Source organism: Saccoglossus kowalevskii, chromosome 9 (genome assembly GCF_978046115.1).
Source record: "Saccoglossus kowalevskii chromosome 9, keSacKowa6.1, whole genome shotgun sequence".
Taxonomy (NCBI): domain Eukaryota; kingdom Metazoa; phylum Hemichordata; class Enteropneusta; family Harrimaniidae; genus Saccoglossus; species Saccoglossus kowalevskii.
This window is the reverse complement of record NC_140649.1, coordinates 34,778,243-34,793,094: the sequence shown is the minus strand read 5'-3', so window position 1 is coordinate 34,793,094 and position 14,852 is coordinate 34,778,243. Positions and strand designations below refer to the sequence as shown.

Sequence of the window (14,852 nt, the reverse complement as noted above, 5' to 3'; positions counted from 1 at the left end):
TTTTTTCAAATATGTTGACCAAGACTTGGTAATGGTAAATGTCTACTGTGTAGTCCAAAATCATGACATAAATAATTAAAAAAAATATTTTAAAAATCTGCAGATTAAATCACGAGAAAGATTTTCAATTTATTAGTGTGACATAATTAATAATAATAAAAAAAAATTAAAACAAATTTTTGATTGCAATATAATTCATTGCATTTCTTGGATGAAATTGAATTAACAAAATAGCGGTTGTTACACTATGCTTTAATAAATAACATTTCACACGCATATGTACATGCCATATTGGACGCATACTCAAGGTTGAATAATATTTCAAATATGCAAGAAATAATGCTGACAATTTTAAAAATAATTATTATAAAATAGATGAAATTTTGAGCCAATTAATTCTGCTATTCCGAATCTATACTACTAGGCAAATGATACAATGTGTATACAACTAAATAATCTCCCAAAATACAAGTTACATAAGTTGGTGCATAGTCCAAGGGACTGTGGTTGGTGTAATCAACAGTGAGGATTTTATAGTGTCTCTGTACGTCAAAAGTGACAGTGTCAGTTTAGTCGATAGAGATGAGCTTCAAGGTATGTAGAGTGATACTCCCCCACATAGAATAAAAATGACTGCTTTTTTTTATCAAACTACATTAGAAATACCACAAAATATGATTGCACATATGGTACAGGTCGAGTTTTAACATAATGAACATAAAAAAACAAATACCGATGATGATGTTAATTATTTATTTTTAAATTGATAACTACAAATATTGCTTTTTCTGCAACATTAAGATAAGGAATACATATGACCTTAAAATGTCAGTTATTCACAAAGTGTCATTTATCCCACCAGATTGTGTTACATCACTGACAATTGTGCTAGCATGCAGCCTTGACAACAACACACTCGGCATGTCTAAAATACTTTCCAATGTAGAGATTTCCACAAAATTAACATGAATGTAGCTAGAGTTTTCCTCTTAAAACAACAGACCAAAATAGAAACTCCAAATCCGATACATCACAGACTCCAATATTTGATTGACGGAAATGTAAAAAACAAAACAAATAAATTTCAATGTGGTTGCTATGGATACACATACTGGATTTTTACATTTATAGACTTACCATTTTTCGGACAAGAAATAGAAATCCAATCCTAGACAGTAATTGCCCATTATTGCAACACCAGGCATCCATAGCGACTAGGCCATTGATGAGTAATTTTTGTGTTTGTAGTACATAAGACGCACAGACAGCGCGATATGTGATACCTCAAAAGGACTAGATCTTTGGATACATAATATCTGTAAGAGGGTTAGCATGAGTCATTCACGCTGACTCTGCTTGATGGTAAGATGACACTTTAGACACACCAGCAGCCGCTGTATACCAACTTACATGAATAAGAAGCCAACTTATTTATTTATTTAATTATAAAAACATTAAAAAAGCCCCGGTTGCCATGGCAGATGATGAGAAGCAATCAAGACGAAGAGGACAAAAAAAAAAGTGATTTTTCATGCTGCTTTTTTCTTTTTAAGTGAAACCGTATTTGATGATCTGCGAAATAATCTCACTAATGAATAAATGATTAAGACAGATGAACACTCAATACCATGAATAGAATATTCAGTCTAAACACGTAACAATTCCAGCTCAGTAGCTGTGCTCAAGCGTGCTGTAATCAAAGTACATTCATTGGATATACAATTTTCTGTCTAACAAGGTGTACAAATCAGTATGTGTAGGTCACACGTAATTAAAGTTTCCTGTCTGGCTTTTCAATATCTGTTCAAGATGGAGTGGCGCCCTCTAGTGGTAGAATTATACAGTTCAGTTAAGTAAAGGCTGCCCTCTATAGAGCATACTTAAAAAAAGGCCCGTATATATAGACTACTTTCCTGGAAGTCGAAGATACAAGGTTTTGCATGTACGGGCATGTCGTTTTAGGGTTTAACTTAAACTTGCATGTATGATATTGTGCTTTTGAGTGTACCAATCGACGTCACAAAAACAAAATTCCCTTCTATCGACCATCAGCAAACTAGTGACACGTATTTTCAACCATGCCAAAGCAGAAGTATTATTTCACCCCAGGTCTCACTACTTCTGTGAAAGTGGTCTATGCTCTCAATCTTTTCTTTTAATTATTACTAACCATACCCCAATCGTTTTGGGATGCTTTGACAAAAAACTACATTACTATCATAATGTTTCAAAAGTTTTGTACCATCTCTTAGATATTTTTATACTGAAATTTGTTAATTTTGAACCAAAAAAAACATAATTTCCAATTGGCAACATTCTCTTAAACAAAAGTTGGAAAAATTATCCAGCTTTTATTCTGTAAAAAGAAACAAACGTTTACTTTGTCATTCAAACACTATTACATAGTTTTCAAAAAGCAACTTTAGTGTATTCAAGTTGTCCTACACACATTCGATAAGCGTAGATACAGATTTTGGCACAAAATATAGGTCAAGTATATAAAAAAATAAATAATGTTTAAATCTATGCAGCTTCTCATAATCTTGATCTTAAGTTTAATATTTCATAATATGAATAAATTACAAACAACAATACAAACTGCTTTGTTTTGAGAGTTCTGACAATATTTTGTTTACAAACTGCACCCTTAATTTTAATGTTTTGACTGTGAACTACATTCAAACAAACTTGTAAATAAGAAGCACAAAAATCAAAAAGAGCTAAACAAGCAGCCTATTGGCTGAGATAGCTCCACTGTTAGCAATGCACATTTCAATTAAAGAACAGAAGATATCATTAGAAAATGAACATTATGTATACCGGTAGTATCAATGCAATGGGACTTGCGGTTTTAAACAAGAACTCAAAAATATCACTTTTCACCAAAAATGACAAAAATAATCATCAAAATTAAATAATTGAAGATATCACCATGAAATGAACAAATCTGAGAGAGGTCCACATGTAGTACCTATATATGTAATATCAAAGCAATTGGACTTGCGATTTTTAACAAGAAGTCGAAAATATTACTTTTTACCAAAAATGACAAAAATATTCAACAAAATTAGAGAATTAAAGATATCATTACAAAATGAACAAATCTGAGAGAGTACCACATGTAGTACTTATATATGTAATATCAAAGCAATTGGATTTGCGGTTTTTAACAAGAAGTTGAAAATATCACTTTTTACCAAAAATTACCAAAATATTCATCAAAATTAGAGAATTGAAGATTTCATCATGAAATGAACAAATCTAAGAGAGGTCTACCCAAGGTACATATACACCAAATATCAAAGCATCCAGGCTTGTAGTTTTCAAGAAGAAGTCGAAAAAGTAAAACATTGACACCGACAACGACGGACAATCACTCATATGATAAGCTCCGCTTGACAAAGTCAACAGCAGAGCTAAAAAGCTCAATATATCCATTGAATTTAACTAGCTGATACAGTGTATCAGTAATCTGTCATAAACCATTCTTTTTACCTTAACTTGTCAAAATAAAATGCAAAAGAGATTTTGACATTAATGTCAGCCATTTTGGCTTGAAAAAGAGTGACCTAGGGAGTCAAAACAATCACATTCTCCAGATTATAAAGATGGCATCCTAGCTGATGTAAATTGCCAAAATGGCTCTCTGCATTAGCGACAACATTGGCATGTCATGTCAAAGAGAGAGATGATTCGCAAACTGAATTTATTGTCATTTAAAGTATATTAGCTTTTTTTTTTCTTGTGTGGAAATTTGGGTTAGAACTCGCAATATGTACTCATTACAAACCCTGACTTGCACAATTAAAAATAGAAATTTAACAATAATTGGAGACTTATGTCCGAATGAATAATTAACAATTTTGAAACAAATCATTATGATAGATTTTAGAAGTCATACAACCCCCAAACACCTTTAAAGATCCAAGATCAGAGGCTAGGATTTGGTTATCCAAGTGAATACTATATTCATTTGCTAGCCACACAGCCCTGTGGCCATTTATACAGCAGGTGATGTTAATGCTAGGCTAGGTCACAGCCAACAGGCAAAGTAAAGACAGTTACTAATTGTTAGCTCTAAGCTGACAGATGACTACGCCATTTTGATGGATAAACTATTATAAGTTGGATCCCTTCAGGATAGATACGGCAGCATTAATGCAATACCATGAAGAAAATAACGAAAGCAATCTTGTATTACTGCTCAAAGTGAGCGATAAAATGTACGAGAATTAGCATTATTCAGAGAACTGAAACCTGATAAATGAGAATCTGTCTCGCAATTATAAGTAACAAGTCTCATGCGATTACTCAACCAAAAAAACATGTGCTCTTTTGAAGACAGGTTACTTTCCTACAATCAAGAACAAACCGGTTCTTTAATTACATATTCGCTTTGAATGTATATTTCGATAATGTTATTTGATAATGCATGTTGTTGAGGACATTGGAATATGATTGACAGTAAAGTCAAAATGTTGCTTTTTAGCACACAAAATACTACTGTATATACTACTTTTATTTTCGCTTGGAATAAATTTTCGCTATTTTCGCTAAAGGAATGATTCAGTGAAAATAAAATCCAGCGAATATACATTTTTTCCTGTATTTTACATTCAGCTCATCAAAAATCAGTGAAAATAAATTCCATACAAAAAACCCCAAAAAGTCTCCAATTGAGAGCCAAAAATTCACCATTTTTCATGTGTGTGTATACTTTTCTAATTGAAGCCACATCCTCTCTGTTGCATTGTACCATTTTAATAGAAGCCGCAGCCTCTCATACAGATTTTACAGTTATTCAAGACCTTTAGGAAACAAATTGTGTGTACAAATTTGAAACAAAAGACATACTAATCTGGGATAAGAAGCGGTTAACTCATTACCATAAAACGAGACAGGAAGTCATGCAAAAAATTACATCATTTTCTCCCAGAGTTCCTTGCAATCAACAACTGCATTTGTTTGTTGAGTAACCATGAATAGCTGTGCTCATATAGTACCGTGAAATCTGTATTAGAAGCCGCATCCCTAATAGAAGTCGCACCCATTTTTTTAAAAAATTGGGAATCAAAAGTTCATCATTTCTCATATGTGTAGATGCTCTAATAGAAGCCGCATCCTCTCTGTTGTATTGTACCATTTTAATAGAAGCCGCGGCTTCTAATACAGATTTTACAGTAATAAATGAGCAGAATCTCGGGCCAAATTGTAGGCTCGAATTTTAGCATGAAAAAATCAACTTCTGTTGAGAAAATTGATTCACACTATATAATAAAAACACCATAACCACTTATTGTGCTATCTAAGTAACATATCTTAGAGAGGATATGGTATGTTTTATGAGGTTATCACCTGATATCACTTATTCATAGAGGTGGTTGCTATGAGTGATGTCATAGGTGAGTATCATCACAATCTGATGTTGAGTGAATAGTACATCCCCTGACACTATGAGTACCACCTTTATGAATGAGTGATATCTTGTGATCACATTTGACCAACTGTGAGTTCCCAAAATACAGCAAAATCATAAATTTTATGGGATTATGCTTTTGATGACATGCTATTATGATCTTAAATCTAAACACGTATGTGCATTTATAGGTATGACTGCCAAATGTTAATAAACAGAAATATTACCCTTCTATCGGTATCTTTCTCTTTATTACAAGTTATTGACATTGTACCATTTAAAGTAGGAGGGTCGTCACCTGCGCATGCACGGGAATTGAGTCCCAAGCGACAATAACACACGCTAAAAAGCAAAGGCTCATGGGTAAAGCTTATTTGTAAACCATGACACGATATGGCCATCTGAGGCATGCATAGGTGACGGCACTTACGCTTTAAGTAATTTTCTGTTATTATAACTGAAAGCGTTATCGCTGTACAATTTGTTTTTCTACATATATATTGATTATAAATGCATAAACTGATGTGTATTGTGATGTATTTTACTGTATCATATCAGCTATTGATCTTTCACATTATACATCACAAGGATAACTGCAGTCATGAGATAAACATTCATTTTTCACCTTTAAATTCAGTTAAGCGCCCTCAAACACTTCCTGTTTCAAAATGACTGAAATTGAAGTCAGTAGGTTACCAGTTTTTTTTCATAATATGACTTCTTGCAAAAAAAACCCACACTAATTAATCATGAAAACTTCCTAAACATAGTACAGACTTTATGTTTCAGATTAGCACTGGGTCAAATTTCACAGCGTTTCGTGCCTTTAAAACAGTACTCCCTGGATAGCTACTGTGTCTATGGAGACAGTGGAGTTTCTATACTGACCTCACTTCAGGAAGTGTTTGAGGGCGCTCGACTTATGAAAGGGGTTTATAGTTGTGGATAACTTAAATTTTGTCTGGTTATGTACATGTACCTACACATAACTGGCCTTACATTATTTTAGTACAAAATTTGCCCCACAGGAAAAGATCACTGCTATATAAAATAACTTCATAGTAAAACTCAAAATGACTATATAAAACTTTATGAAGCCCTCAAGTGTTGTACATAGGAGAGGAATTAATCTTATTTTGGCATGATCCAATTAACTTGATTTTTCTTAGGCAATTTTATTATTACCCCGTTATTAATTTGTAATATGAAATATTAATATTACACTCACTAATAGAACATTGTTACATGTACATGCGTGCTGACTCCAGGATAAAGATTCCTTTTTACCAGAAGATAAAATTAAGCCAAAGTGTTCACTACAGCTGTTATTATTAAGCACACATAAGAATATCTCGGTTATTAAAAGAACAATGTGCTGATCTGTTGTTTTTTTGGCATACAAAAATGTAAACAAACAACATCAGAATGAGCTGGTCTTACATGTACCTTTTCATTCTCCTGCCAAGCCATAACTTAAGCAGCAGACATCTAAAGCTGTGAAGCTTAAATCTCTTTTCAACCGACCTGTCTGTACATATTATAACCGAGTGGGCTATATTGAAAAAAATATTTTTTATTAATATACTAAGGTAAGCACAAATCATTATAGACAGAAGGAGCCGGAAATAAGAATTTGCTATTATTAAACGTTGTGGAACTATATAATGTACCGGTAGCTGTGATTCAAGGAAGGATTAAACAACAGGAATGTTAGACATTCTAATAAAAGGAAAAAATGCAGAACTCAAGAGAATGACAGAAAATAGAACTGCATGTCTGATGAAATTGGACACCTGCTTTGGCAGAATCAAGCAACAAGACACATGTAACAAATATGCCGCCCATTCATGCACACAATACTATAAATGCAGATTGTATATGAAGTAAATTCCCCAACACGGTTTCCCTGGCAGGCAAGAATTTGTGTGATTGAATTAAAATGAGGACTTTCATGCTGTTTCCATAGCAACCAACCAACCCTGGAATCGCAAACCATGTTTTGAAGCATGATGATTTACCATGCTGATATGTTGACCAATGACCCATAAACTCAAAGAAATTGTGATCAGTTATAAAACCCTTCTTCAACGATCTTGATTTTCAATTTCCAGATTACCATATTAGAGATATTAGTAGCGTGTTTGTAAAAATTAATACAACAGAAGAGTAGCCATTGTTAAAAGTAAAACACATAATAATAAAATAAGAATACAGGAATGAGTAAAGGTTACATTGTATCTGATATCATTTTTATTTCTTGATAGAAAGTGTTACCGGTATGTATATAGGTTTCGTCTTTTTTAATTATGACATCATCATTTACAGTTGTCAAGATTTTAATAATTGTGCATATACACAAAATAAAGGCAATTTTTGGTTTTAATATGTGCACTTTTGTTAGTTTCTGCAAATTAGGTTTAAAATTGAAATGTCTTAAATTGCTGGTTATATACTGTAAAATACTTTATTTTAGCTGGAATTAATTTTTGCTAAAAAGTCTTTTTGGGTGTTTTGTATGAAATTAATTTTTCTGATTTTTGACGAGTTGAATGTAAAATATAAAAAAAAAGATATATTCGCTGGATTTTATTCCCACCGAATCATTCCTTCAGCGTAAATTATTTGTAACCGAAATAAATTATTTTACAAGTATCAATCAGCTGACAGCATGCAGCATCATGCTGTCGTTTTCACCCAGAAAACACCGACACGACAGCATCAAGATTAGAGAATTCAGGTGCTGCGAGTTTATTGACACATTTAAAGGATAGATGGATTTGTTTGGACATTCTGTAGATCTCACTGTCAAGTTAGTACACTACAAGCACTCGCAGTGTTCACAGATTAAATAGCTTATAAATTTAATCAGTTTGGACAGCGTAACCTTCACAGATATACTGATGGATGATTAATTTCACAGCAACACATACATGGAGACTTGAAAGTTATTGTCATAGCAACCAGAATTCAGGAAGAGCAAACCATGTACTGATTTCTTATTACATGCCACATACAAGGTTTCATTACCATTGACACAACTTTACCTGTAGAGGGCGCTATGTTATTCCAAGGATGGTGTAATGCCTTGAATCACTGCTGTGTAGTGACCACACTATTAATGATGATATGCATGTTGATTTCCATAGCATGTTATTTTTCAAATCTGGAGGAATTCTAATTTATTGCAATAGAAGTTGACAGACATTAAAATTTTATGTCATTGTCGAGGCAGCCATTTACAAATTTACTTTATTTAGCCTTAATTTAAAGATCATTTTGTCTTCTATCTTAAAAAGTACTTCCAAAACCAAAAGAATAAATATCGTATTTGCTGAAACACAGAGGTATATTGGTTGTCAAAATAAGTCACATTTGAATAACCAATTATAAAATAAATGCAATTTTTGGTTTACATATATATATACACATCTATCAAGCAATGTTTTGATTAAAATATGATACAGAGAAATATAAATATGAAATTCCAAATTATTAACATTCATAGTAATAAAAATTATACAAATAACCATATATCAAACAAACCTTGTTAAAAAAACAAACATGGCAGCCATCGTGAAACCTTCTAATGGGACCATAGATATGAACATGGAAAGTGGGTCACATCAAGAAGAAGTGAAAAAACTCGTATCACTGGATTATATTTTTTTATTTAAGCTTACCAATCGCATTATTTATTTGCAGCATATGCTACAAGTCTGGCCGCTACAAATATTATACAAAAGGGAGCAATAAAACTAACACATTAGAACATGTGTTAATGAATATTTTGAACTGATAGCCATCTGTCAAAGTCATGACATTTTTTGTGTGCATGTGACAATTCTGATCGAATACAGCTTAAATTTGATTGATCATTCTGTGTCAAACAATAGAAAGTCTTATTGTATTCCATTTGTAAATATACACTGACTAAAATATTATTGCATTGTACTGGTATGTATTTTTTTATTCCCCCAACCAACAGACCTTTCATTTTAAGGTGAGCATCACTCATAACAAAATTCTACTAAGAGAAGCCTGAAAATATCTTTTCTCAAAAAAAAAACACATGCAAAATTATTTCTTAACACATTGAAATCAGTCCCGTAACTCGCCTCAGTGATTTTCAGAATTATAGCTGTTTTTCACTCTCCAGTTATTTTCAAAAGGCAAGGCCTGAAGCATGGTAATACAGATGTTAATGTTTATGAAGGGGCAGCACAGTTAATGAAATGGGGAGGTTCAAATATAGAGAGGGAGAATAAAGCAAATACACTGCTATGCCTTGAAACAATTATATTTAGGGATGAGCCAATGAAATTATAAGATCACCACCAATTGTTTGTATGCATGGTGAGTCTTAGATAACTTCCTCCAAAAAGTAATTGGTCCATCCCTTGAGCACAGTATATGTGCTTACATTTGGCAAAAAATTCTATCATACCATTGTATGAATACAAGTCATCAGTGACATTAAAATCGATTACGTCTACAGATAATGTGACAAAGGTTATCAGAATGTCTCTCTGTATTCACAGGTTAACCAGGATATATTTCAAATGTGCAATCCAAGCTCCGGAATAAAACATACGGAATATACAGAAGCCTGATTTGAATGCTAATGATGGACTATATATTACATCACAATTAAATTATTCAACATCAAGTAATATCTCCCGTTATTGATTAATAATATATTTTCCAGAAATTCTTTACTTTTTGGCCTTTTTTGGACTATCTAACTATAATTTTATATTTTTTTCAATTTTTATCAAAAAATATATTTTGAAATCATAAGAATGCAACATATTTGTTAAAGAATCACATGACCAGCTAACCATTTTTGAAAATCAAATTACCAAACTGCCCAACCCCATGCTATCAGCCTAACTTCATGTCCTCACACCCTGCCCAACCCCTTGGCAACCAACCCAACCCCATGAGACCAGCCCAACCCCACCTGGAGCAAGTACTTACAAGACAGCAAATTTTTTGTTGAGTTGATCAGTATAATTCCAAGATGGCTTATCGATAAGTAAAAGCAATTTGCGTCTTTTTCCCCCTGAATACAACAGTGATTCATTTCTATTTAGTGTTAAGCTTCCTTAAACAACGTGACGGAGATTAAAAATACTAACGCTGTTGACAACGATATTAGTCCGTGCCTACGTTACCATGCATTATTGGGCAATTTGCTGAACTTGGATAATTCTAGTACTGAACGATTTCAGCAATGTTGCAGCTTCTGTAGCAATTTGAACAAGAAGACTTACAATCTTTTTAATAAAAAATGGATTCTGTCGGTAATCATGGAATTACAGAAGCAGCTAATTCAGGCAATAATGCATGTAGTCATGATTCGCGTGTTTTTATTATAGTAACCCTGCCACAAGGGAACATTTTGAAAGATAAATACTCAATTTAGATTCTGAGCACCTTAATAAATCTCCAGTCAGTCAATTAAACTGTAGCCATTCCATGATAATGGCCATTCTATATTACGACTAACTTTGACCAAATTCCAACAGGAATAAATGTTTACAGCGGAGTTAAAATCTGTGCACTTATTTGCAACTACAACTGTAGTGGAGGCATGATGGGAATATGTAATCACGGCCTGTTTAGATTGGCTTATTTTATCGCCTTCTGTACATTTCATAGAATAGAAGGTGACGTCAACTCAACACATGTACATAATACATTCATATACAAACCAATAGTAGTGAAGTACAATTTTAGAAACAAATTATTTTTTATTTTCCAGATTGGATAAGTGGACACAATATTTCTCAGTATAAAATGTTTATTTACTCTGATAATTCTAATCCGAGCTGCCACTGGCGAACTCAATCAAAATAAAGCTCTATGTGATCTTTGATGTTTGGATATAGGGATTACGCGTTTACATCAGGTAGGGGAGCCAGTCGGCATATTCCAAAATCACGTCTCCATTCGTTGTGCTGAAGATAACATATTACCTGACATGAAGTAGTACAGATATTTTTTGACATGGCATCGTTTTAGAAGTTAACAAATTCCAATACTAAAAATGAAAACAGGAATCAAATGACCACAAAACATAACATCAGCAATAAAATTAGAATTCACCTCAGGGCCGTGAATGGCAACAACAGTGGTGAAATATCAACTAGTTATCTAGTACAGCCGTTGCTGGATATTGGCACATATCCAGATATGACCAAAAATTGAAAACATCTTACGTACAAGTAATTTCCATCATCGTATTTGCTGGGTTTTGGTTTTTGTACCACTAAATGTGTTCCAAAACACAAAAGTCAACACGTGCCCAGTTGCATCAGTCTGAATCAAGGTCGCTAACCGAGAATGAGGCTACTACAAACCTGCTTTACAAATCCCCCAACCCTTTCCTGGTATAATATTTGTTATGATTTTAAGGGGTTAGCAAATGTTCACTGGTTCAATTGTTTGGTCTCATTACACAGACTGAAACATACATTTTACTCAAACATGTTAGTTACATACCATAATAAAGATCTTGTTTCAAACCTGCACCATAAATTTGTACGTTGTATATACCTAGCCAATTATATTTATATTATATTTATCTTATTGTCTATATTTATCAAATTTGTTATGTACGTGTACCTATTATGTAATACACATTGCTGTCACATTTGTTACTATGCCGAAAGAATTGTGAAATTAACATAGGGTTCTGATTAACATCTTACTACTACATAAAACAGGGGTGATCGTATTTTACTATTAAAATCATAATTTATATTTTGCATCATATACACAGCAACAATCACAGCGTGAATAGAAAAAAAAATCATAGGTTATCTGCTAACTTTTAAGTGCCTCGAAGTCTGAGATGAATATAATGTGAACAGAATAAAGATTATATCAATCATTCCAGCTGTTTTCAAGATAAGAATATTCAATAACCGAGCTGAATCGACACTTAAGGGTAGTTCTATAACCCAAGTGAAATCAGCTAATGATTAGATTTGGACAACTGAATAGTAACGTACTTTAAGTAAATATACATCTAGGATGCAACGTACATTACGGACAAATACGTTTAAAATTTAACGTCAAGCCCTGAGTACAATTTCAAAATTGCTGAAAATAAAACTGTGAGATTAAAATACTGTATATGACAGGTATAGCCTGTGAGGTAAAGAACGCAACTTGAGACAACCAGACAGTTAACGACTCAATTCCAGTGAATCAGCGTCCTTTAATCAATAGTGTGAACGTTTTGACATTCAAGACAAGATTGTCAACTAATAAGTAGATAAGCTTTCAATTTAATTTCATTGATTTTGCCTTTAAGAATATATATATTTTGTCACTGTTGTGATTCCATACTTACAACCATATTGCCCACAACATGTTAAGCATGACAGGTCATTTAGAAATGTGCCTAGCAACAACACTTTATTTTGAGAAATTTTTAGCTATTTTGTTTGTTACTTATTTCTTGTGCTTTGACAGAGCGTATGACATTAACATGACATACTGAGCTGATGTCATAGTCCCAGTCATGCAGTAACAAGAAAAATTTATTGAGTTGATAACATAGTCCCAGTCAGTTACACGAAAAATTTATTGAGCTGATAACATAGTCCCAGTCAGTTACAAGAACAAATTATTGAGCTGATAACATAGTCCCAGTCAGTTACAAGAACAAATTATTGAGCTGATGACATAGTCCCAGTCAGTTACAAGAAAAATTTATTGAGCTGATAACATAGTCCCAGTCAGTTACAAGAAAAATTTATTGAGCTGTCATAGTCCCAGTCAGTTACAAGAAAAATTTATTGAGCTGATGACATATCCTACAACATCTGAATGAAATCAGCCAAGTCATTTATTATTTTTAATGATGAAACAAAAATATTTTTTTCTCTTCCGTACAAAATGGTCCTTATCACATTTAACTGCACCAGACAATTTGAGAAACAATGCAAAGAAACATTTTATGTGCATCAGGTGAAATATTTTTATGATTGATCACAAAATAATCAATGTGCAACTGCAGCATGTATTGTTTCCACGCGAAAAGAACCCAAATATTTGTTTTTTAAGAAGAATCAAGAAAATAATCAGTTAATATTGAAATTTATATTAAAATTGTGCTCCAAAAAGTTATAAAGGGCAACATATAGTAAAACCATTTATTTTCACTGGATTTTAATTGCGTTATTTTTAGCACACTCACTGGGCTTTAAACTCATGAATTTGGTAGGATAACAATTCTATTGTTAATTTACATATTCATGTGAATTTAATTTAATTTAGCGGTTTATGCTTATTAGCGAAAGTAGCGAAATTAAATACCTGTCAAAAATTAATGCATTTACAGGGAATGAATAATTCAATCAGCAGGTTTTTAAAAAAAAAAAAAAAAACACATTTCATGTACATTTCATGGAAGGTGCCGCCATTATATAAATAACAATACCAATTCATAATACACTCGTTATTACCTCTGATCACCTGACCTTTGACTTCAGAAGCAATACTGATTTAAATGACTGTAGGTTCATAAAAGAAATATCAGATTCCCTGCTATGATAGTGACGCATATGCAGTGAAGCCTGATGGCATATATTTTTACATTTACAAATCCATTAAACTATCGTTATAAAAATCATCACATTCTGACCAAAAGATTCAACAATTATTTAAGAAAATTTGAAATTTCGAATATGTGCATAAAAATGCTGGCTGGAAAATCTTGCTGCAAATAAAGACAAAAAAGAGGCAGCCTATATTAAAAATGTTCTTCCAAAATGTCATGATTATTAATGCATGCTCTTTTAGAACTTAGATAGCTAAAGACAGCAAAAACGTGTTTTTCTGCTCAAAAATGCACTTCCATTGCAACTGAGAAATGTGCTTCTAATTGAGCGAAGTACATTCCATTTTGCATGATCATGTTATAATATGATTAGTAATAATTATCGTCATAGCAACCACAAATCAATCTTACTATAATCCAAAGACGCCACAACATCCTCTAATAGTGTGAATAAATCCAGAATACATGTAAGTTTAGAATTTAGCAATGAAAATTAATCTTGTGATAAATACTAAAAATAGTTTCCTCCGAACATCTCTCATTGATATCGATTATTTCTGCTTTTAGTTCAAAAAGAAATTGCTTCCTGTTCCAAAATAGCAATCTGTTTATTAAACCAGTCGTTTTACGCCACACGAAATATATTGTAGATACACATCAAGGAAACAGTCTTTCCAGTTTATGTGCAGTACTTTTAATAACATAGTATTTTAAATGATTTATAGAGACTAGTGGAATCAATATATATAATAGAGATCATATAATTAAACTAAAAGGCAACACTCAATCTTAGCAAATCTGTGAAAAGATGGTAAGAGGGTTTTTTTCAATAAGGGAAACTTATTAGAATTGAGAAAGTTCCTG

The 14,852-nt window shown here is 32.6% G+C and overlaps 1 protein-coding gene across 2 annotated transcripts in view; it reads right to left on the bottom strand.

Annotated features, from left to right (window-relative positions):
- LOC100374315 (3',5'-cyclic-AMP phosphodiesterase 4C-like) overlaps nucleotides 1-14,852 on the bottom strand; it is a 211,122-nt gene that overhangs the window by 70,252 nt on the left and 126,018 nt on the right. The gene's annotated exons all lie outside the window — the stretch shown is intronic.